This window comes from Pinus tabuliformis, chromosome 9 (genome assembly GCF_031772625.1).
Source record: "Pinus tabuliformis cultivar Carrire ecotype Pingquan chromosome 9, CPIR1, whole genome shotgun sequence".
Lineage (NCBI taxonomy): Eukaryota > Viridiplantae > Streptophyta > Pinopsida > Pinales > Pinaceae > Pinus > Pinus tabuliformis.
The window spans coordinates 216,768,299-216,792,052 of record NC_142307.1 but is presented as its reverse complement, the minus strand read 5'-3'; positions in this window follow the sequence as shown (position 1 = coordinate 216,792,052).

Below are 23,754 nucleotides of genomic sequence, written 5' to 3'. Positions count from 1 at the left end.
GTCTTCCCTTTCAATGTGATAGGCACATTGGGGAGGATCCCTAAAGGTCGAATGGTTCCTTTATCAAAGCCTGATAGATTTCTCATTTCAGGCAAAAGCGCTGGCGAACCAAGCGCTTTCCAAGCAATAGAGGAAAGGATACTCACAGATGCCCCCTCATCAATGATAGTGCTAGCCATTACCATTCTGTATATTTGAACGATAATTCTGAATGGTATGCTTGCTGGCAATCGGGGTCTGCCTAGTTGGTTCCAGTCGAACGAGACAACTAGGTTGCTTGGTGGTGGGACCAAATAGACGGCCGGGTATGACTCTGACGAAGTTCCTCCCTGCGATAAAGGAATGGGCAAATTGCCCCCTTGTTCGTCGGAGTCTGTGTTGATGAAGAGAATTTGGACGGTGTCGTCTTTATCCTCCTCTGTGATGGTATCATTCGAAGATAGAGCCTCTGAAGGCAAAACCGGGTCAACTGCCGCCTCAACCTTTTGACTTTCGTCAGGCATGGATCCAGACGGTTCATCTCCAATGATAGGTGCTTCGGCTGACCACCTGAGCGGGCCAGCCGGGTTCTCAACTAGTGAAGGACTTGGCAGGAGTTTTTGATATCCAGGAGGAAGTTGCACTCGTAAAATCGGGCGATCTTCCAGAACTCTTTTAGCCTCGTCTAAGAAGGGACAACGGTGGATGGCATGGTCGCCTTCACAAAGTTTGCAGGGAAATCTAGCTTTCCTTCTCTGTCCTGGGACTTCACTTTCACTAGTCGATGGTGAGCTGTCAACATGGCTATCAGAGGTCAACGCTACCAAATTGTGCAAACGGGGAGACCAGTTCCTTAGTATCCGAGGGATGCAGGGACAATCTCTGTGGAAGTGGTCTCCCTTGCATATGACACATGGAGATTTAGGCCTGGTCAGTGTTGTGTGTGGATTCTTGTCAGACGACGCTTGTTTGCCCCCAGTCGCTTTTGGCTCCTTCTTCTTCTTTTCCTTCTTCTCCTTAGGAACTTGGTTTTTTGTTTTACCAGTTCCTTCAAGCGAAGAGGAAGCAGGAGAGGAAGAATTAGATGAAGTGGAAGGCTGGTGGGCAACTCTGGTTTGGTCTAACTGTTGACTCGACGGTTCAGGAATAGTGGTGGTTTGAACGACATTGGTTGAAAAGAGCCAGACTGGCAGGCCAATTGTCAGTCCTGGAAGCGATAATGTGGCCATATGGGGCGCACCAACATCTCCCCAAGAGGAGAAGGGACTAGGATTTCCACCAAGGGGAATTCCTTGGTTGGTGTGCTCCATTTTTTCAACCTAAAGATCAACGCAGGAATAAAGGGTGATTGTTCCGTTTAAAATAAATTTTAACGACGCTTTAGACACAACTTGCTTTTTCAATTTTAAAGAGTAGAGAAAAAGCTAAAGATGACTCTAGTCTCCTTCGATGTTTTAACGAGCCCGAAGTGAGAAATGCTCGGATGGACTTTTTCTATTATAGAGTCTGAAAAAGTCCAAAAGAAACTACTCTGGAGTTCTAGGCAGAGGGTGTGCCAAACTTTTCGCAAAACTGCAGAATACTTTTTAGGGTACGGGCGGTCGATCTTCCTGAATGTTGTGTTCAGTGCATTGCGATCAGTAGGGCGGCCGACACGGCTTCCTAAGGATAAAGGTTTTATGCCTATAGGGGTCTCCCAATATATACGCAACGGTACGTGGGAGCACAATCCGTACTGGCGCTATCGTCCCTCAGGAGGAATCACCCACCATCCACGAGATCGACAGTCACCGGGCTTTACGACGCCGGAACACATCTCTAGCCTAGACCTCTATGTTGTGCGTTATGTTACAAAGCGTTGTTAAGTTCATTCGATTTATTTTAGGTTGATCTTTTTAGAAGTTTGCCTTTCAAGGTTCACCACGAGATGTATGATACAATTCCTAAATGCAGTCTAAAGATGATAAGCAAGCTTTATATCCTTTCAACTTTGAAAATCCTAGCTACTAAGGGAAAAGAAAGACACCATCTTTTCTCAAAGAGCAATCAGCACACTCTAATGCACTTTTCCTAAATCAAACATGCAAACTATCAAGATGCAAATGCACAATGCAGGTGTTTGTTTTCCGCTTTCTTAGTATTGATGCCTACAAAGAAAGCTTTTTTGTACAACTTTGAATTTGCTTTTAAATGACAAATACAAACAAGTTTACTTTTCCAAAATCAGAGAGGGTAGAAGAGATTACAACACTTAACGATTTTTGAAATGAATACTTGTTTCGACACTTAAAAGAGACAAACTCAAACCAATAAGCAAAAGCAAATGTATAATCAACTGTAAAAAGCCAATGAACTCTCTCCTAAGATCACAATCAACAGATCTGAATCAAGGGCTACAGGATGATTATTTCACTCATGCAAAGGAAAACTGCAAATGATGCCACAAACACATAAAAACACTCACAGTCTTTTTGTACAAAAGGAGGCGGAATTTAAGCAGAGAAAAGGAGTTATCAGACTGGTACCTATGCTGGTTACAGGCTACAAAAATCAGAGATCAAAACAAGGCAAAACAGAGCAGAGAACCCCAGCTGCACAAGGGCAAACTGGTTCAGCGCAACCTCAACACAGGGGTTTTGACATTTAGCACAGGTAGCCTTCACGGGACCTGCGTTGAAATGCAGAACCTCTTCACAGTTGTCGCGCTAAAGGAGAAACGAGAGTTTCTCACTGGGTTCTGGGTCACAGATTGCTATTTAATCTACTGTTTCAGGCCAAATAAAAGCAACAAGCAAGGTACAATCAAAGGGATTCTTTGAGGGAGTACTAAGATCTATCACAAAGGATCATCAAATCATTTGTGAGTCCATTGTTCAGATCATAGACAAGTCCAGTGATTGGATCAAAGCAGCAACTGTCTACTTTGCATCCGGGAATAGCAGATGCAGTTCGATTGTTGCTGTCAAGTTTATGAAACAAACAATGATAGAAACACAAATAAAATGACTAAACAAATCTCCCCAGTGGAGTCGCCAATTTGTTGTGGGGAAAAATGCCTATGCAGGACGATCCTATCCACCTAAGGTGTGACAGTGCCTTAGCAACAAACAGAGACAGCTATTCTAGTATTCTTCCTTTATGAATTAAGAATGAAGAGAGATAGATAAACTAACCGGTGTCTTCCGTTTGTCCCTCGATCCGGTTTCTCTTCTCTTGGAGAGTTCCCAGCTACTTGCCTTCTCGCTCGCTCAGCTTCAAGAGGTTTATGCAAGATCACAAGAAGAGAACACTACACAAGACATGGATTCATATTCATAACTAGTTCAGGATTAGAAATGAACTAAACATACTAATGCAATCATACATCAAAAATACATCAGTATATAGGAGAAACCAAGATAGCTTTATTGATGAATAACAAGGTTCAGGAAGAGATACAACCTAGAGGGCTCCAATCCAGCATCTCCTTCCCAGCAAATGGAATTCCTATCTTTACCCCCTTCAAAACATTAAGCACCCAATGATTCCAATCTCAAACCAACAACAATTCTTTGCAATAACAAAATTCCAGCCCCTAGATCTCATGGAGGAGAGATCCATGTATAGATGTTTGGAGAGAGGATGAGTCAGCTTGAGATCTGACTAGTGTCCTCTCCCTCTGTCAGTTCTTGATTCCACTTGGAGGTTCTTGCTTCCACTTGGAGATTTGGAACCTCTTACTCATCACCAGTCGAATTCCCTGAGGCAAGTGTCATTTTGGAAGCTTCCTGGGTTTTGACACCTTGAGAAATGAACTTGCCACATGTCCACTCTCGTTCAGTGCAGGTAGCCAGTGTTCCCTTTGACATTCAACGCAGGTAGCCAGTGTTGGCTTTGACATTCAGCGCAAACAGCTAGTGTAGCCACTGAAATGATCATGAATTGACTTGTTTTTGAGCAGTTTCTGGTGGAGAACTTCTGTGAATTGCTTTGGTTTGTTAGCCTTGTTCCTCTAGGGGTAGGAACAACATGTTTAGGGACTTTGGATCCCTTAGATTATGGACATTTCATGCTCAATGCTGTAAGGCACAAAAATGTCTATAACACATATGTACTACATATGTAGTCATACAGTTACCGTATGTACTACTATACATAGGACCATTTAGACTGCTACATCCCATCATACCATTCCCATGGTATTACCTACATGACAAAAAATTTGTCCACATATTTTCTATCATGTTAGTATCATTCCAAACCTTCCTTTATCTTTTGCTAGCAATTAAACAAATGTGCTCTGTGGACAAGGAATTTGTATGAGCATGGTTCATTTCTGTAATCCAAGAAAGTTTTATGTCTAGTGTAGCTTATTCTCATATTTCTTTTCGTTGTAACAGAATATCAATAGATTAGTATCTATTCATGCATATTTTCATCTTAAGAAGACTATTAACTCATATTTTAATAATTGTTAGATCAATACTTCATTCTTAAATCATTTATCTCGCGTGATTTACTATTGCCCTTTTTATGCCTCAACAACTTGTTGGCCATGCATAATTTAGTGTGGGTATACATGAAATTTTTTACCATTTTCAATCCTACATCAATTTGTAAGTGTTTATGATCTCAAGTTACTTACATGTTAGATCCTCTAGAAATCACCCTTAACCTAAAAGATGAATTATCTATTTTATGAATTCCTGTGTGGATTAGTTAACATTCCTTATGTTATCGAGACACATTATTCATGCAATCCAATAAGAGTATCTCCCAAAATTTCTTAGCACTATTTATGCATTTCAATTTGTATGATATCAATTTATTTAAATAGATTGTTAGATACCATTTAATTGACCCACTGGTCCATACCATTTGTGCTACTTCATCAATTACTATGGTTTCTACTCAAGGATACTTATAGTTTCCCTTATCCATATACATTGAAAGAGGCATATGTCCTGGAAATATATTTAAGTTAAGTTTCCCCTTAATCATACTCTCTTACAACCAAAGAACAAATCACATTGTATGTAGATGCATTAATCAAAGGATTTTGAATGACAATTTGTACAATTATATAGTCTTGTAATATACCCTTTAGTTTCCTTGTCCAACTTGACTCTTTAAACATAATCATAAGTTATTCATGCACACTATGTCTATTTATTGTTGGCACATAACAACCCATGTATGTATAGCTTGCTTTATGCTCAAAACAATTCATTATACGGATGCATAACACCAAGACCCTTCTATCATCAATTCTTACAAGGCTGTAATACTACACACACATGTGCTTACATGGAAGATTCATATAACTCATTACTTTGCATAGATATTTAACATGATCCTTTTTTTTCAAACATTTTTATCTGAATGACCACTCAACGAGACTATGGTAACACATACAAATAAATTCATGACAATGCATGGGTATATGTATGATTTCACAACAATAAAACAATGATACAACCATGATTTTCTCTATTATCTAACCTTCACTTCCAGGATTAGGTTATTTTATTTAGTCATGCATCTATACCGCATTATACCAATCACCATTTAAATCCTTACCTATTGGAACCATCAATTCCGATATAGTTTTCCACACTGTTCATCAATCGGTACATTTCATGGTTTGGTAGAAATTGTGCTAGAGGATTTACGCAAAAACTTTCTAATTTCTCTTTGTCATTCATAGTACGAATTTTGCCCAAGTTTTGCTTATGTACATCTAGTTTTATTCTACCTTCTCTTCTGAAACCATAATCTCCACATGCTCAAGCATGACTAATTTCGATATTTACATGAAAAATCAACCCACTAAAATAAACTAAAATTGCGGGTTGGAAATTGGCTCTGCTCATATACAAAAATAATTAGACATAAGGATTTAACTCTTCCATGCAATTCCAAGGAAGTAGTTTTTTTCTTAAGCTCATGCCAACTACTTTTTCCATGTAGGATTTCGAAGTATTTCCAAAAGAGTTTTCACATCTATGTTGTACGTACCTCAACAATTCTAAATTGTGATATACCATTAAACAATTAATGAATTCATTCATCGAACTTTATGCAGAATCTTCCCCTACTCAAAAAGAAAACATTTTTAGAAACAAATTCTTCATGTTTTACATGCTTTACCATACCTTGGTTAATGTTTTCACATCGAGTACTTCTTTTTCAGATTTCACTTGCTTACTTGTGCAACTATACTTCATAATTTTTTGTTTCTCTTTATCTCAACTTGATCTCGTGCTTCAAAAAAATGAGATGTTCACAAAGTTAATGCTACATTATGGAGAGACCAATATGGAAATTTCTTTTGAAATTGTCGAGTAACTTTGGAAATAAATTCTCAATAGACTCCTTCCTTTCATCTTTATTCTTAATTTTAATATTATTATTATTATTAACATGTCCCTATTTCAAAGTTGAACTTTGATTTTTAACCATCATCACTTGGATCCGAAATTGTAAACAATTATGTATATATTTTTAATTCAAAAAATCCTCAAAATCATTATTATCATAAATCATTCGTGTGTTTCAGGTCGAAAGAATTCCCTCATTCTGGATATTTTCCTACTGCGATAGATGTAATGTCTAAGCTTCCAAGGCTTGACATTCCTTCGACTATCGATGAATTATCATTATAACACATATCAACAATAGGCCTTTTTATTATGATGAGCAACCTTTGCTCGTCACTAAGTACTCACAGTTCTTCATAGAGTCGCAATGAAACAACATAGCAGTGGCTATAAATTATAGATATCTTGTCGCGTTCTATGAGAGAATGGTTAACAACATCATCAAATACAATTTATTTAGTATATAATGCAAACATACATCAAAAGTTTCTTCCGACTACAGCAAATAGTCATGTCACAGAACTATTGCATCCAAAATCTCTTGAGAGTCTAAGCAAAGGTTCTCCTTTTCAAAGTTTATTAATGGCTTAAATGGAAATCTCGTCGAGCATCATAGAAGCCATCGAGTAAATGATCATTGAAACTACCAAACAACTCATACCTATATATTTTGAGATGCCCAGGAGAATTCCTCTATGGATCTCCTTCGTATTGCTGGGCTTAGAATTTTGGCGTGAATAGCATGACACTTACCTCGTCAGGAAAAAAAATCGTCATTACTAATCTCCAAGCAACCATCTAGTTGACCATTCTTCTTCAAGAGCAATTGATGTTCCCTTTTTCTTGATGACCTTCAGCTATATTTTATAGAGCTCCAATACCTTGAGAGCCGCAATATTTTCTTACATATATTCCAAGATGTTAGTCTATTTAAGCTTGAAATCTCGTTGGAAAGGTTTAAAGGTAGAAGCGGCAACGCCGTGATAATCAACTTGTCACAAGCGATTGAAAAGAAGTAGGAGTTGGAGCATATAACACGGGTGTAACTCCTCTGCTGCATGGACACAAATGACTTCTGATGGAAAGAAAAATGGTTATAATTTAGTAAAACAAGACGAGAATTAGTAATAACACTAGATATTTTATTACAGGATTTACCAATGCGTATTCTATGCATATTGGACGATGAGGATTAGCATTATCCTAGATTTGTATCCAATCATGAGGATGTTTTTCGACTCAGGATAATGATCACCCAAACTTGGAACCTATGCTGCCAACAGAAAGTTCAATAAAGAAACAATGTCTATAGCTTTTTCCCTAATACTTTAGAATTTTTCTTCAGACTACTTTTACCAGCATTTCATGGATAACATCTCTATATTCTTAGGCAGGGAGTTGGATTTTGTGATAATAAATCTTTAGATCATTGGATGACGTTGAGTCCAGCATTTAATGCATGTTTCCAATGTCGTGGATAATATTGAACATATAAGGTTTAACATATCTGAATCTATATGGGTAATGGAATGAACCCCATCCAATAGTCTAGCCTTCTAATTTTTCCAGAAAGGGTTAGCGGATTACTATCATCAATGGAATGCATGTATGATCAGAAAATATAGAGATGGATTTTTGGTGATTCCCTCCAACAATCCACGCCTATGACCAACTCATCAAGGTCCTAGTCACAATGGATGATCAATACATTGATAACCAAACATATTGAATCATGTATGATTTAAATGCTCTAAATATGGAGATGCTTTGCCTTCGCACTTAGATATCATGGTTTAAGCACAGTTCAAAAACATGAAATGGTAAAATAAACAATTGATATCTAGAGAGCCCAAAAAAGAAACCTGATTCACGATGGACAACTATCCTACCCAATTGAGAGTTGGGAAGAAACCATGTTCTCTTTTCGTAATAGAGAGACTTTTAGTAATAGAACATAGAAAGCACAAAAAAGGCATAATTTAGAACTTGAATGCCAACTTACTATGTCTTGCTAAGAGATGTCCTCTCTACGGAAGTCCACTGAAGGGGCATCAGAGGATGAAGCCATTGATTTCATCATGAGGAGGAGATAGAGCCACAAAATTCATGTTGTTTTATTAGTTAGATTGTCTGCACTGTCCATCGAAATTTCCATGCAACTAACCAGTTATATTGGCTTCGTTCTGGCTTTTTAAGAAGAAATATCTTGAACGATTTCGATTTGATGGCTATAATGTAGGCAACAAGCACTTTCCCACTTTGAGTGATAGTCAACCAAGCCCTTCCCCACTTTGAGCCATATACCAAACGTAGTCAACCATTAATAAATCAGTCAAGGAGCAATTCTTATAGATAATGCTTGATTTGTATGTTCTGAAAAGATAGTAGTTAAATTTTACCTTTAATCCTTAAGTCTCGGATTGATTTCTTTTTTTCCTAGATCTGAGCCAAGGTAATGGATGAGTAATGAGGCCTAGGCCTTAGCGAAAAGTCCATTCACATCTTAACATGCACCTTAACTTCTTTATAATCACCACATGTATAAAAAGCCTTGATTAAAATGTTATATATATATATGTGTATTGTGTGTGTGTGTGTCTATATATATATATATTATCGTTCCATGTTAATATTTGAATTCCTTATTATGGAATCATGTTCTATTTTTCGAACTTCACCCTTCAACAATTTTAGGGTAATTTTTCTTATAGGAGTTTTATAATCAAAATTTGTCAACGCAAAATGCTATGCTACGGAAATGGATTGTTCTATAGGCACTAGTGTTTGAGCCCATTGCTCTAATACCATTTGTAACGTACCCCTTTGGCCTACCCTAGAATAATAGCTTATCAGGCTTCCAATTCTATAAATGTTTCTTTTTTTATGATTTCCTTACATAATATCTTTATCGTGGCAAGAATAGTTTAACCCAAAAAGGAGGGTATCACACCTAGATTTCCTCAGCTTAGGTTTACAATCATTTAACACACAAGGAAGGATATCACACCTAGCTTTAACTCAGCTTAGGTTTACAATAATTTAGCACACAAGGGAGGGGTGTTACAATATGCACCGACAGTGCTATAATTGACCTAATGGATGAGTACCTTGCTACTAGAGAAAAGGTCTCCTCATAGTCAATTCCACGAAATTGACAGAATCCCTTGGCCATAAATCCAACCTTGTGTTTCTCTATGCTACCATTTTCTACATGTTTTACCTTGTAAATCCATCTTGAACCAATCATTGATTTTTCTGTTGGTCCTGGGACCACTTCCCAAACATTGTTTCTGATAATGGAATCATATTCCTCTACCATAGAATCAACCCATACTGGTTACTCTAATACTTCCTCAAATTAGGATGGCTTAGTATCTACAAGCTCAATTCTCAAAGCCATGTAGCTAGTGTACTGATTCGATGACCTCCTCTTCCTGCATTGTGATGTGGGTGCTCCCAGATTCCCTCTCCCATCCTGCAATAATCTATTAGCTTCCCTAGTTTGCATTCTTCCTTCTCTAGATGTCTCTACTTGAGTGGATTTCTCCACTCTTTGCTCCTTTTCTTTTAGCTTCTCCACAACTTCTTAAGGTTCTTCCTTTACTGCCAAAATCTCTTTATGAGGTTGAAAGTGAAGCTCCCTCTCAAGAGAACACATCATTGCCTTCTCCTCATCAAATTTCAAATACCTTTTGACTGTTGTCATCCTGGGAGATGGAAAGTACACATGGTAGTTATTAGGTGTGTCTTTGTACCCCACAAATATGCCCAACTATGTTGTAGGCTCTAACACTTTCCTTGCTTTCTTGGAAACATGACAGTAAACTGATGATCCAAAGACCTTGAAGTGTGACACAACTCGTTTCTTCCCTAAAAAATCTTCCTATGGCATACTCATTCCAAGAATCCTATGAGGAATCATGTTATACAAATAGACCACTATGTTACACTCTTCAGCCCACAAGTGAAAAGGTAGAATTTGGTCATGCACCATTGCCCTTGCTACTCCCACAATACTTTTTTTCTTCCTCTCAGCAACCCCATTTTGTTGTGGGCTATATGGTGTTGTCAACTCGTGTCAAATGAATTCATTTGCAAATAAACTTTTAAACTCATTCGACACATACTCACCTCTATTATTACTCTTGAGAGACTTCATATTATTGCCAGTTTCTTTCTCAACAAATGATTTAAATTTCACAAATTTGGAGAATGTCTATTTTTTCTTCTGTATGAAGCAGATCTACCACTTTCATGAGAAATCATATAAAAATATAACATAATACCTATGCTTGGAAGTGAAGGCTGTTAAAAAACGTCCACAGACATTAGAGTGGATCCTTTCAAGGACTGCATGCACTTTGTTGTCCCGATCATTGAAGGTGGATTTTGTGTACTTCCCCAATGTACACCCATTGCATGTATCATGCTACTCTAATGCTCCTTTGGGGATGTCTGTAAAAACCTACTGCATGATATTTGAAGTGCTATGATGTGAATGGCTATGTATTCTATGCCATAATTCCTTTACATCTCGGCTCTACACGTTATTTGCTTTTGTGATCAATGTTGCATCATCTTGCACATTTAATTTGTAGAGGTTCTTCACTAGAATTCTGATCTCTTTCAATTGTCCCGTGGTGATGTGTCTTAGTAAAGCCTTCCCTTTCTTGAATATCACATAGTAGCCATGGTCTTCCAACACAACTATGGAAACTAGATTCTTTTTAGACCTGGTACAAAAATCACATCCTTAAGCCTGAGACAGGATACTGAATTCCTCTCAAAAGTAAGTGTACCAATATTGGTCACACTATAGCTTCCATAATCTCCCATCTTGATGATGGATCTAGAGATCCTTCTCCTCGAAGTCGCTGAAAAATTCTTTCTTCCCCGTCATGTGGAGTAAGGCACTCTTGTCGAGATACCACACACTACCCATCAATGTGCTTGCCATGCTTGAAATGAGGGTAAAATCAAGTTGGAACTGTGAAGCCAAAGCTTCATCCATTCCTCTTCCAATGGTTTCCTTGCTTGCTTTATTATGTGGACACATTGTTTCATAGTGCCCGAATTCATGACAGTGAAAGCACTTGATTCTGGACAAGTCTTTCTTCTTCCCCCCCTTGACTTGAATCTTCTTTGGATTGGGATTTCTTCCCTCTCCCTTTCTTTTCCCTTACAACTAAGGCACAGTTCTCCTCATCCCCGCCCTTCAATGAGTTCCTGTCTCTAGTGTTCTGCATTATTTCTTCCTGCACTAGATCAGACCATAAATGTTCCCAACTTGGTAGTTTCTCTCTACCATTTACTGAATCTTCATAGCTATACTAGCCCTTGGGAAAGCCTAAAAGGGATATAGATACCAAGCCTTATTTAGGGACATTAACATTGACCTTGCTAAGCTCATCACGACACTATGTAAACCTGTTAAGGTATTGTCGAGTTGTGTCATTCTTTTTCATCTTGATACTTCGAAGCCTATCCTTGAGTGCCAACTTCTTGTGGTCACTATTGTTCTCGAACAATTCTATCAGTGCTTTCCACATTGCGAACATAGTCTCCTTTTCTTGGAGATTTGAGAAAATATGATCCTGAACTCTCTCCAATATGATTCACCTTGCTTTGGTCACATCCTTCTTCCATTGAGCAAGATTTTGGGCATTAGATGCTTGGTGTTTTGCTACCTTTGCCTTGATGTATTCTAGCGGCCCATTATCATTCAATACTTCCTCCATGCAATACTTCCATGCAATAAAGTTTGAGGTGCCTTCCAAGGCATACTTAAGCATGAATCCATTGAAATCCATCTTCTCAGTCTTGAAGAAAACCTACAACACTAATCTTCAAATTCGAATCTACTGCAAAAGAAAACATCACACATGCATATATATTTATCTAAGGGAAAGAAACTACACAAACCCCCTTACCATACGTATTGTATTAATCAAAGAATAGAGAATAAATACAATTCTTTCTTAAGACTGAGCACACCCTACAAGTGTATACTCTATCTCTCTTCTTGACTTACTGAACTTGACCCAACACTTAGCCAATTTCAATTCTGCCCAAGCTCCTATTTTCTTGTGTTGTTCCCTTGGGAAATTGCCCCTATTTTTTAGGAATTTCACACCAAGGAATTGCGCAATATCCTTAGGTGAATCTCTGACTACATGCACCACTTGTACACATGGGAATATGCTACAACTAATAGTACACTACCTTGGAATCTCCATCTAAACTGGGTAACTCAAAATTCTCTACATGCAACAATTGTTTTGGGTTGATTGATCAGTGAATTGGTCGATCACTAAGTGTGGTTGAACTTCCACATCCACAAATTAACCTCCACTAGTTCCGTTGACAATTAGAACTAGTAAAGTGACAAAAATTCAAATTAACTAAACTAGATTGCTAAAAATTAGCAATCAGTAATATAGAAATGAAACCAAGTGTCTCCAAATCAAATATACTGAGTTAACTGAGAGACAAGAGTCATTTCACTTCAGTTAGCTACCTCCAAGTATTATGCTGAAATAGAAATTCAAATTTAAATCTAGTTTGACCATGGAAAATTCAAAAGTAGATTTTCTTGCTACATTTTGAGCATAGCTTTCCAAACCACAACCATTAACCAACATCTTCTCGTTGCCCACAACTCTTTCCTATACTAGGATTTCATCACTCTAACCTCACCTCATATCCATCCTTGTCCCATCATTTGATCTTATCACAACTATGACTTGTCATTATGTGAAGAGTTACCAAGCGAGTGGAGGTCATGGTTTCCAAGGCGGTTCACACTACTATAGGTTCGAGCCCTTGCTAGATTGTTTTATAATAAATTATCATGAAAAATAAAATGAGATCTTTAGGATGTAGAGGTTGAGGTTATTCATGAATTGGATTTATATTCTACCTTAGAAGTTGATCCAGACTTATGAATGAAAGAGAAAAAAATATATATATAAACAAAAACATAGAGGTCCAGGAGAAATAAATATTTATTTCATTAATATCAAAGAACTAAAAGATTCTTACGTACATAATGGAAATAAACTAGCTCAGGTGATGATAACTTATCTTTGAGAAGAGGTGGTGAATACATGCCTCAAAACTAAGTTACAATGAGGCTTGAAGACTTGTTTATTATTTAAAATTAATGGAAAACCCTAAACATCCAAAAACCTAACCCTAGGAGATGAAACCCTAAAACTGTGGGCATCGTTGGGGTAAATTGGTACATCAACTTCTCAAGGTCATAAAATTGGCATAGGATATTCATTTGACACACACGATAGCTTGTTAAAAATATATACCTAAAGACTAAAAATTTAATTCAAAGCCCCACATTTTCCCTTTTTCCAAAAACATGTCATTTAGGGCCTCAAAATGTCTCGGGAAGTTCAGGACCCAAAAAATGCCAAAAATAGTAAACAGTGCTACAATTATGGAAAGTGAAATAAATAATGGTACAATGGTGGGGGTCCAAGTGGAACAGGAGGGTGGCCATCAATATCCACCTAAATAAATTCTCCCCCTTTAAGAAGATATGGACCGCATTGCATTAAGTGCCTTCATTAAATGGGAAAACTTATGTTGAACTTGGTCCCTGGAGAGCCACTTGCGTTCGTGTAGGATTTGGCCTACTTGGATAGCTTGATACAATTGGATATTTTGCTGGTGAGTGTTCTTGATCTATGTGTCCATGATCTGATCACTTGTAACCATTCCCTGTAGTCGCAGATTAACTTTTTTGGCATGAGTTATTCTACAATGTGTGATGTGTCTAGTAATGATGGAATGTATGGCTGAAGGTGGTCCACATTCAACACTAGGGGCAAGTAAACAAATCAGGGAATGCTAAGCTAAAAATAATATTCTCCCACAAACTTGTAAATAGTGTAAGGCCCATGTCAAAGTGGTCTAAGCTTCTGATGGGCTTTGATAAGGTGTTCATTCTGCAAATGCAACCAAACTTTGTCACCCACTTGAAACTTGTTTGGCACTCGATGTTGATCATGTTGTTGCTTGTACATGGCGTTGAACTTCTCCAAGATGTCATGAAATTGCAATAGGATGTGTTAAACGTGTCATATATCTAGTTTCTTTATGAACCTCAAACTGTACATGTGTGGATTTTGTCCATGTAGTTGCATGAGGCATGACCACATCAATAAGACAGAATGGTTGAAATCCTAGACCCACTTGAAAGGGGCTGCAACTAGTCGAGCTATGGATAGCTTTGTAATAACTATGTTACTAATATGGAATGCTCTCATACTAGGTTCATGAATGCTTAGAGTTGTACATGAATAATATGTTTGTTATCATCCTATTGACAACCTCTATCTGGCCATCAGTTTGGGGATGGAATGCAATCGACTTGGTGAGCTTGGTGTCCAATGGTATTTAGAGGCTTGACCAGAATATGCTCAGAAACCTGCTATCCTGATATGCTATAAGGGTATGCGGAATCCCAAAATGTACCCACACTTGTTCAAAGAAGAGTTTGGTAGTGTCTTTTGTTTTGATAGTCTTCTTGCAGCCCTTCAATATAACCATCTTAGAAAATATGTCCACAACGAAAAATACATAGTCATTACCATGCTTGGTAGAAGAGAGGCCAAATAGATAGTCCATGGATATGGACTCCCAAGGCTAGCTAGGAGTAGGCAAAGGAGTATACAGGCCTTTCTTCTTTGTCGTTGGCTTGGAAATGGCACATGCAATGTAGGATTTGATATATTTCCCAACATCCTCGTGGATTTTTCGCCCATAAAAGTACTTTTTTAGTATGGCCCCAATTTTCTCTACACCATAGTGTCCTACAACCTCACTGTAGTGCACCTCCCAAATCATCTTGGCACGCTCACTTGAAGGAACAAAAAGGTGGTCCAGGTACAATAATAATGCATCCTAGAGGTGGAAATAAGGAACTTTCTTGCCATACACTAGCATATGGTATGTGGAGGAAAAATTTGGATCATTTATGTATAGTTGTGACAATCTAGAGGTCTTGCCACCACAATAGTTGAGCGAAGTAGTCAGTGTTGCAACTGGGTGACAACTAAGACAATCTACAACATGATTGGTGCTACCCTTTTTTTATTTAATGTTCAAGTGGAATTGTTGTAGATATGTAGACCACTTATAATGGTGATCATTCTACAACTTCCCTTGTATTTGTATAAACTGAAGAGGATGTTGATTGGTGTGGTCTCCTTCCCCATAATGTAAAGCTTCCATTGCCGACAAGCCTCCATGATGGAATACATATCTTTATCATAAGTGGGGTACTTCTGAATTGTATCAGAAAGTTCCTAACTATGATAGGCCATTGGATGCATGTGCTGGGTGAAGACTATACCAATAACATAGTCAAAGGTATCTATCTTAATTTCAAATGGTTGTTGCAAGTGTGGTAATGTGAGTATCATTGTAGAGCAGAGGCGATGCTTCAACTCAATGAACACCTTCTATTGGGACTTGGACCAGGATAACTTTTCTTTCACTCCACCCTTGGTAATCTAACTCAAAGGCAAAGTGATATGGGAGAATCCTAGCATGAACCTTTGATAACATTTTGCAAGGACTAGGAAGCTAGGAAGCTCTGTTAGAGTGGTCGGTGATGGCCAATGCCAAATTACTTCGATCTTAACTGTATCTACATGCACTCATCACTCATCTATGATTTAACCCAAATATTGGACCTAGCTCCTGTCAAAGGTGAATTTCTCCAAGTTGGCACACATTTTTTGATGCCACAAGGTTTGAAGGACCTTCAAAATGTTTTGCAAGTTTTCTTCCCAACTTTTGCTAAAGATGAGGATGTCATCTAGATAAACAACCACAAATGAGTAGGTGAACGGCCGTAATATGTCATCTATTAGCCTCATAAAAGTAACTGGGGAATTTGTCAACCTGAAGGGCATAACGAACCATTCAAAAAGGCCTTCCTTGGATTTGAAGGCAATCTTCCATACATCTGTGGGTTCTATTGGAACCCGGTGATAACTAGACTTCAAATCAATCTTGGTAAAATACTTCACCGACTTGAGTTGGTCCAAAAGGTCATAAATCCATGGGATTGGGTACTTGTCCCTAAAATTGATTTTTTTCAGTGCTGAATAATCAATGTAGAGCCTCTAGGTTCCATACTTCTTATGTATAGGTACAATCAGGCTCTCGCAAGGCAAGGAACTTGGTTAGATGTTCCCTTTTTGCAACAACTCTTGGATTTTTTGCTTGATCACTTCATTTTCTCGATTGGAGCAGCGATATATCAAACCGTTGTGTGGAGGTGCTCTAGGAGTCAAATTGATCGAATTCTTGACCTAACATTGCAAGGGTACCCCTGTGAGAGAGGAGAAGATGTCCATGTATTCTTCCATGACCTTATCCACATTCTTATACTACTTAGAGGAACCCTTCATAGGGGCCATGAATGTGGCCATGATCTTCCCCTTGCCTTGAGAGTGAATAAAAAAGAAAACAAATTTGCGGGTTAGGGCGATGATCTTACTGCATTGCTTAGTAGAGATCAAAGAGATGATGGTAGGTGGGCTGCCTATGCTATCCTGTATAACTTATTGTCAAAATAAATAATAGCAGTGTGAGGCCTAGACTTATTCACATTGTGGTGCTCCCACATGTATAGTTGGCCTAATAATACATCGCAAACATCAAGAGGAGAAACATCACACACTACCTCCTTTGTGAAGGGCTTGATGTTCTAGGGAAGGCAACACTACTAGCTAACGAGAAGATCTCATCCTTAGTGAAGCCACCCGCTGGTGTATGGAAACGGGTGTGGTGTGGTCAGTAGGCCTAACCGCTTCACAAACCCTACTAAAATGAGGGTCATTTGGTTCATTCTATCAAAAATGAACTATCGCGGTGAAACCCTCACCCACATCTGTGAGTGGAAGAGACACTCCCCCTCCTTTGGATATTCTGACACAATATTTTTGATCTTGGCAGTGGAAAAAGTGGTGTTTGGCTTCACATTAATAATATTCTTCCCTTTTTCATTCCCCTTTTTAGGTTCTGATTCGGAGTCAGAACATGCATCTGAATCTGAAGCCTTCAACTTTTCCACGAGTGATTGGTTGGATGGACACTCACTTGTGTTTTGTGTGGGGTTCTTATGGAACTCACACCACTTTACTATGCCCTTCTTTGTCTTCATGGTGTTGTTATTTGCTTTTAGCTTCAACGGGTTTTCGTCAGTCACCCCACCTTGGCCTTGTCCTTTTTTCTTCAGTTTGGGGGTGCCTTTCCCTTGCTTTGGATTCGTAGATCCAAAGTCTCTCTTATTTTGTTTAAACTTCTTCTTGATGTTAGAAATGTATCATTAGGTCGCACTAATAGAGGAGATGTCTAGGAAATCCATCTCATCCTAGATTTATTTGTGTAGACACTCGTATTACATGAGTACTAGACACCACTTAGAATCCTTGATACCCTACTTCTTGCAAAGGGTATGAAAAATATTTATGAACGATGGCACGTCTTGGTCCCTTCCCTACCACTGTATGGTCCACTTTATGTACTTATCTTCATAGCCCCTGACATGGTAATATTGCTCCTTGATGGTGTCTCGGAAAGAGTTCGAAGTGGGTGGGGTTGAAAACAGTGATGGTTATGTTGTAGTCGCTACAACCACCCACCAAAATTTCTTCCATGTTTTGATTTTGGAGCCTTCCTTCTATTCACAGGAGCTCATCTTTTACTATCATCAAGTATTCGTTTTTAGATCAAGACTTATCATTTTATCTTGTGCTTGTGTTTTCTTGTTTTGATATTGATTTGGTATTTTTAATTCAAAAGCTAACCTTCTCTCTTGACCTTGCAACATTTTTGGGATTTCCTCCAGAAACTGTGCAATATTTCAAGGCAAGCTAGGCTTGCCTCCAAAAATTATGGAATCCCTCTTGGCAGGCCAACATTCAGCTTGATGACTGGGTAGTTCTAGATTCTCAAAAAATATGCAATGCATTAAGTCAAGAATTTTCCTTGTCCTCGGGAATTGTGCAATCCTACTTGTTAGTGTGCAAGCAATTTTTCCCAAAAAAATAAAAAAATAAAACCAAAAACCGTCCCTAGAAAATAGGGATTGATTAAATATTTTCCCAAAGGTGGAACACTCACTATTTTTTGAACTTTCAGCCAAGTGTCACTTTTTCCTTGATCTTAGGCATACACATCATAAACCTCAACCAGCCTATATCTATTTAAATGATGCCCCTATATCTCATTTCTAATTTCAATCTTGGAGGTATAACATTCTGAAGGAGGTCAAGGAGCCTTTGGTGGAGTTTGTGGCGTTTTTCTGGGAGAGTTTTGTGTTTGTCACCTTTTCTCTCTTTTTCCTTGTCTTTTTATTGTTTAACTTCTATGAATGTAATTTTTATTTTTTTTCATGGTTGCTGGTATTTTAATGTATGTTAGCTTGTACAAGTGTTTCTTCAGTCCTTCGTTTGCCTTTCAAAAGTGTCACATTAGTTTTGTTGTTTTCCCCTGTTAGTGGTCGTCGTTGCACTGACTCTTCTTGCTTTTTTGTTTTTCCTTTCGCATGTTAATATTATGCACTTTTTTTCCACTGATCTATCCATAATTAGTTAGAAATGCACATGAACATGCACCATCACTTAGATATTCTTGTTTCCCACACTCTCAACATGCCAATTTTCACCTTGTTTAGTTGGGCATTGCCTAAGCCTAGAGCTCAAGCTGCAAGCTTGGCCTCTGGGGTTGCATAATGCATAGTACAGGCTAACCCAACCATGCCTTGCACAAGGCAGGGCTCAAGCCCTCACCCTTGTCCACTGAGACTGCACAATGCATAGTCTCTCCCACATTCTACCCTAGCTAGACTGCATATTGTGTAGTCTCTAGCATCAAGCTGCGTCACTAGCTACTGAGATTGCACAATGTGCAGTTCCCTCAGCCAATGTCTCTCCCTCACATAAAAAATTGTGAAATCATCATCATCAATTTACCATTTTGTTGCTTGATATTACAATGGAAGTTGATTTGATGAAGCTCATTTATGTCTTCCATGAGTTCTTTTTCTTGTCATAAGTATTGCATGTGTTGGGAATTTCTCTTCATCATTCAATTTTATCATTTCACCCAAGAGAACTCATTCAAAGGATACAACAGAGAGAAGTACCTAGGAGGAAATTGAGAGTACGATACTTTACTTTCTAGTATACTCAGACACTGATCTATTGGTCGAAAATGAATCATGTATTACATGGCAGAAGGAAAATGAATTTTTCTCAGCAAGGACCTTCAAAGTAGATCTGGAAGACCGACCAGTGTATCTTAATATCCATACGTCGGGGTTACACAAGATCTCATGTAGGTATTGAGAATTCCCATGTACATATGTTATTAGCTAGATAATGTCTCACACAGATCGAAGGACTATTACTTTTGGTAGTACTAGCAGATGGAGGCTTGCTTCTTTTCTAGAAACACACTATCATATCATGTACCACTTACCTGAGCCAGAATTGCTCATGGATTCATACTTCTATGCGAATAATAGCCACTTGAGAGCTAAGGATATTGTTAAAGGATAGGTGAAAAAACCTTCAAATTTTCATTAGACACCCACCAACACATACAACAAAAAATATCTCATGAGGTTCTATCAGTTGATAATCATCCTATGTTGCAGAATCTACAATCACTAGAGCACCAAGACCTTACCTAAAGGGTGGGCTTTCTTATTGGACCAGGTTGTGAACAAAGGTAAACCATTAAACTACTAATATTTGTTGGCTCAACAATTGTGGATGCATATGTCTAATGCCCTTAGTCCTCCTAAGGGAAGGGAAGCTAGATTTTATATATTTTCATATCTACTGGATGTAATTTGCGCACACAATGCATTCCTTGGCATAAATTGGACTTGGACACCATGGGAGTCTCTTGTGTATGTTTATTGCAAGCTTATTTTGGAGTGCACCTAGAGAGGAGTAATGGAGAAGCTAACTGATCAATTCCCAATCATTTATATAAAATGATTACTGAGGAAGAGCCACCTTGCATATCACATGGGGAAATGGAAGCAGTATCGTAGATAGAAGATTGGTTTGCCTCACCAGGTGGGATGTTCCTCAGGGTATTCAGCGGAAAGAAGTCATCGCATATTTTACCGAGCTATGCCACCGATAAGTTAGTCTTGCAAGACATTGTGTATCATCTCTCCATAGGATTATCAGTAGCTCTGCATAGGAACAAGAAAACACCATGCCCTATCCTTCTTTTGTAGATCAAGTTGTACAAGATTAAGAACTTAAAATTTGTGGATACAGAAGGGAAGGCGACAGAGAAATTTTCATTCAATATTGGGATTTCAATCCATATGATCCAAGGAATATTTGGAAAAACTTTTGTGTGAGAATCCATTCTTAGCAGCCAAGCAGGAGCTTTCACTACCTGGATTATGATGGATGGAGGAATTGTTACAATTCCATCGAGTCCCACAAACTGATCAGTTTGGTAGGATCTTCACAAGTTTCTCCACAGGAGGAAGGAAATCCAGAGGAAACACCAACAGAAGTGTGCAACCTATTGTACAAAAAGGGAAAGAGGAAGTTTGTGCATAGCCTATGAGGGAGAACAAAGACTCAATATGAAATCAGATCGAGCCATTATGAAAGTGCCTTTAGCTGTAGAGAACAAGAGGAAACAAAGGTTGCAGGAAGCATAACAAAAGTAGAGGGAAGAATAAGTGTATAAGAGGAAAGAATAATAGGAGAAGCAGAAGCAAGAAGATGAAGAAAGGCAAAGACTAGAGGCAATAACAGAAGAAACAAAGCAAAGACAAGCTAAAGAGGTAGAAAAAAACCGACAATTAGAGGAGGAGAGAACATAGATGTAGGACAAAGAGATTGTAGGTTTTAACCCCGTATAGAAATTACCTGCATACGAATTCTAAAACACAGAAAAATAAACAATGCGAGAGCATAACACATAAAACACATATAAATAGAGATTTTCCCATTGGATTCCAAAACCGGGACTACCAGCTTGATTTTTCATTATGTTCCTTTCAATGTTACAATACATATTTATACATGCCAAAGCATCCAATACCATGGACCAAAAACCATCACGTCCAATACCATGGACTGAAAACCATCGCGTCAAAAAAACACATGTGCGAAAATCATGCACAAAACCATAGGTGGGTCCACCCAACCTAAAATAAGCTCCAAAACCAAAATTTTCTAAGGAGCTGCACCGGACCCCATAAAGTGGGGTTACGGGTGCCCTTCAAACCCCCTATTAACTACTTGGAAAGAATATAACACAACCCAACATTCTCCCACTTGTTGTTTTCTTTCCACAGGGGGCCACAAGAGAGCTTAGTCATTTTTCCAGCCCTAAAATGCCTATTGTCTCTCAACACCAAGAGAACTTCTCAGAGCTCACAGATTTTGTCAATGAATCTACAGTATTCTTCAAAGTGTCCACCTTTACCAGCAACACCTTTTTTTCTTCTATCATATCCCTCACAAAGTGATACTGAACATCAATGTGATTTGCCTTTGAATGATATGCAGGGTTCTTTGCCAAGAAAAATGCACTTTGGCTGTCACAGCCTATCCTTATAGCTTCCTGTACTAACCCCATACTTGAACACAATCTTTGCAACCAAACTGCTTCCTTTCTTGCATGAGTGGCTGCCATGTATTTTGCCTCTGTAGTTGATAGTGCCACTACAGATTGTTTCTTACTCATCCAACTAACTACACCTCCAAATAGGTTAAACACATACCCACTTGTAAGTCTTCTTTGATTGAGATCTCTAGCCCAATCTGCATCAGCAAAGCCATGAATATCCAACACTCTGTCCAATCTTGGTCTTCCTTGGTAGCATAGACCATAATCAATAGTGCCACGCATATACCTAAAAACCTGCTTCACTGTTGTCCAATGCTCCTTTCCTGGTTTTGAAATAAACCTGCTCAATACTCCCACTGTATGTGCAATGTCTGGTCTAGTACAGACCATTGAATACATCAGGCTACTGACTACACTTGCATATTGAACACGGGACATGTCCTCTTCCTCTTCTTGTGTCTTGGGACATTGTTCAGTAGATAACCCCACACCTATAGGAATAGGAACCTTCACTAGTTTACTATCCTGCATATTAAACCTCTGCATTATTGTCTTGACATACTTCCTCTGGTTTAACCAGAGCTTCCTCTTTGCCTGATCTCTTTTAATTTCCATGCCCAAAATATATTTTGTAGCACCAAGATCTTTCATGTCAAATTTGGAGGACAATTGGGTCTTCAAATCTTGGATAACTTCTTTGTCCTTTCCAAACAACAACACATCATCCACATACAAGACCAGATAAATAACACGGTCACCAATTAATTTAAAATACACACAGTGATATTCTTTGCTTCTAGTGAAGCCAAGTCCCCACATAAATGTATAAAATTTCTGATACCATATCCTTGGTGACTGTTTTAACCCATTCATAGACTTCTTTAACTTGCATACCAGTTCTTTCTTACCTTTCGCTGCAAAGCCTTCAGGTTGCTTCATGTAGATTTCCTCTTCCAAATCCCCATGAAGAAATGCTATCTTCACATCCATCTGTTATACCTCAAAATCAAAAGCAGCAGCAACAGATAAAAGTAATCTAATAGAAGTTACCTTGGCAATAGGAGAAAAAATATCTCCAAAATCAATTCCCGTCACCTGGGAATAACCTTTTGCTACCAACTGTGCTTTGTATTTCTCCACTTTTCCTTCTACATTTGTCTTCTTTTTGAACACCCATTTGCTGCCAATGGGTTTCCTTCTAGTCGGCAACTCCACCAGATCACAAGCCTCATTTTTGTGCAAATATGCCATTTCATCAACCATGGCCTCTTTCCAGAGTTTTCCATCCTCTGAATCTACTGCTTCCTTCACAGTTCTGGGATCATTGTCAGTGATAAATAAAGAAAAAATTGAATAGAAAGTAGATGGACTATACCTTTCAAGCCGCCCTCTTTCTCGAACTGATCTTCTCATAGCCGGAGTTTGTGGCTCTTCATCTTCTGATTCCTCCTTTGCTATAGAGTCTGATTCTTCCTCCTTTATCTCAAACTCTATCTTCTCAGGTTCTTTTTGTTGGAATTCATGTTTAATAACATCTTTCACCTCTCTTAACACCACATCTCGGTTGTACACAACCTTTCCTGTGACTAGGTTCCAAAGCTTATAACCCTTTAAACCATCCTTATACCCAATAAATATGCACTTTTCAAATTTACTATCCAACTTGGTCCATTTCTCCTTTGGAACATGTACATATGCATCACATCCAAATACCCTTAGATGTGAAAGAAAGGGTTTCTTACCAGCCCATACCTCTTGTGGAGTCTTATCC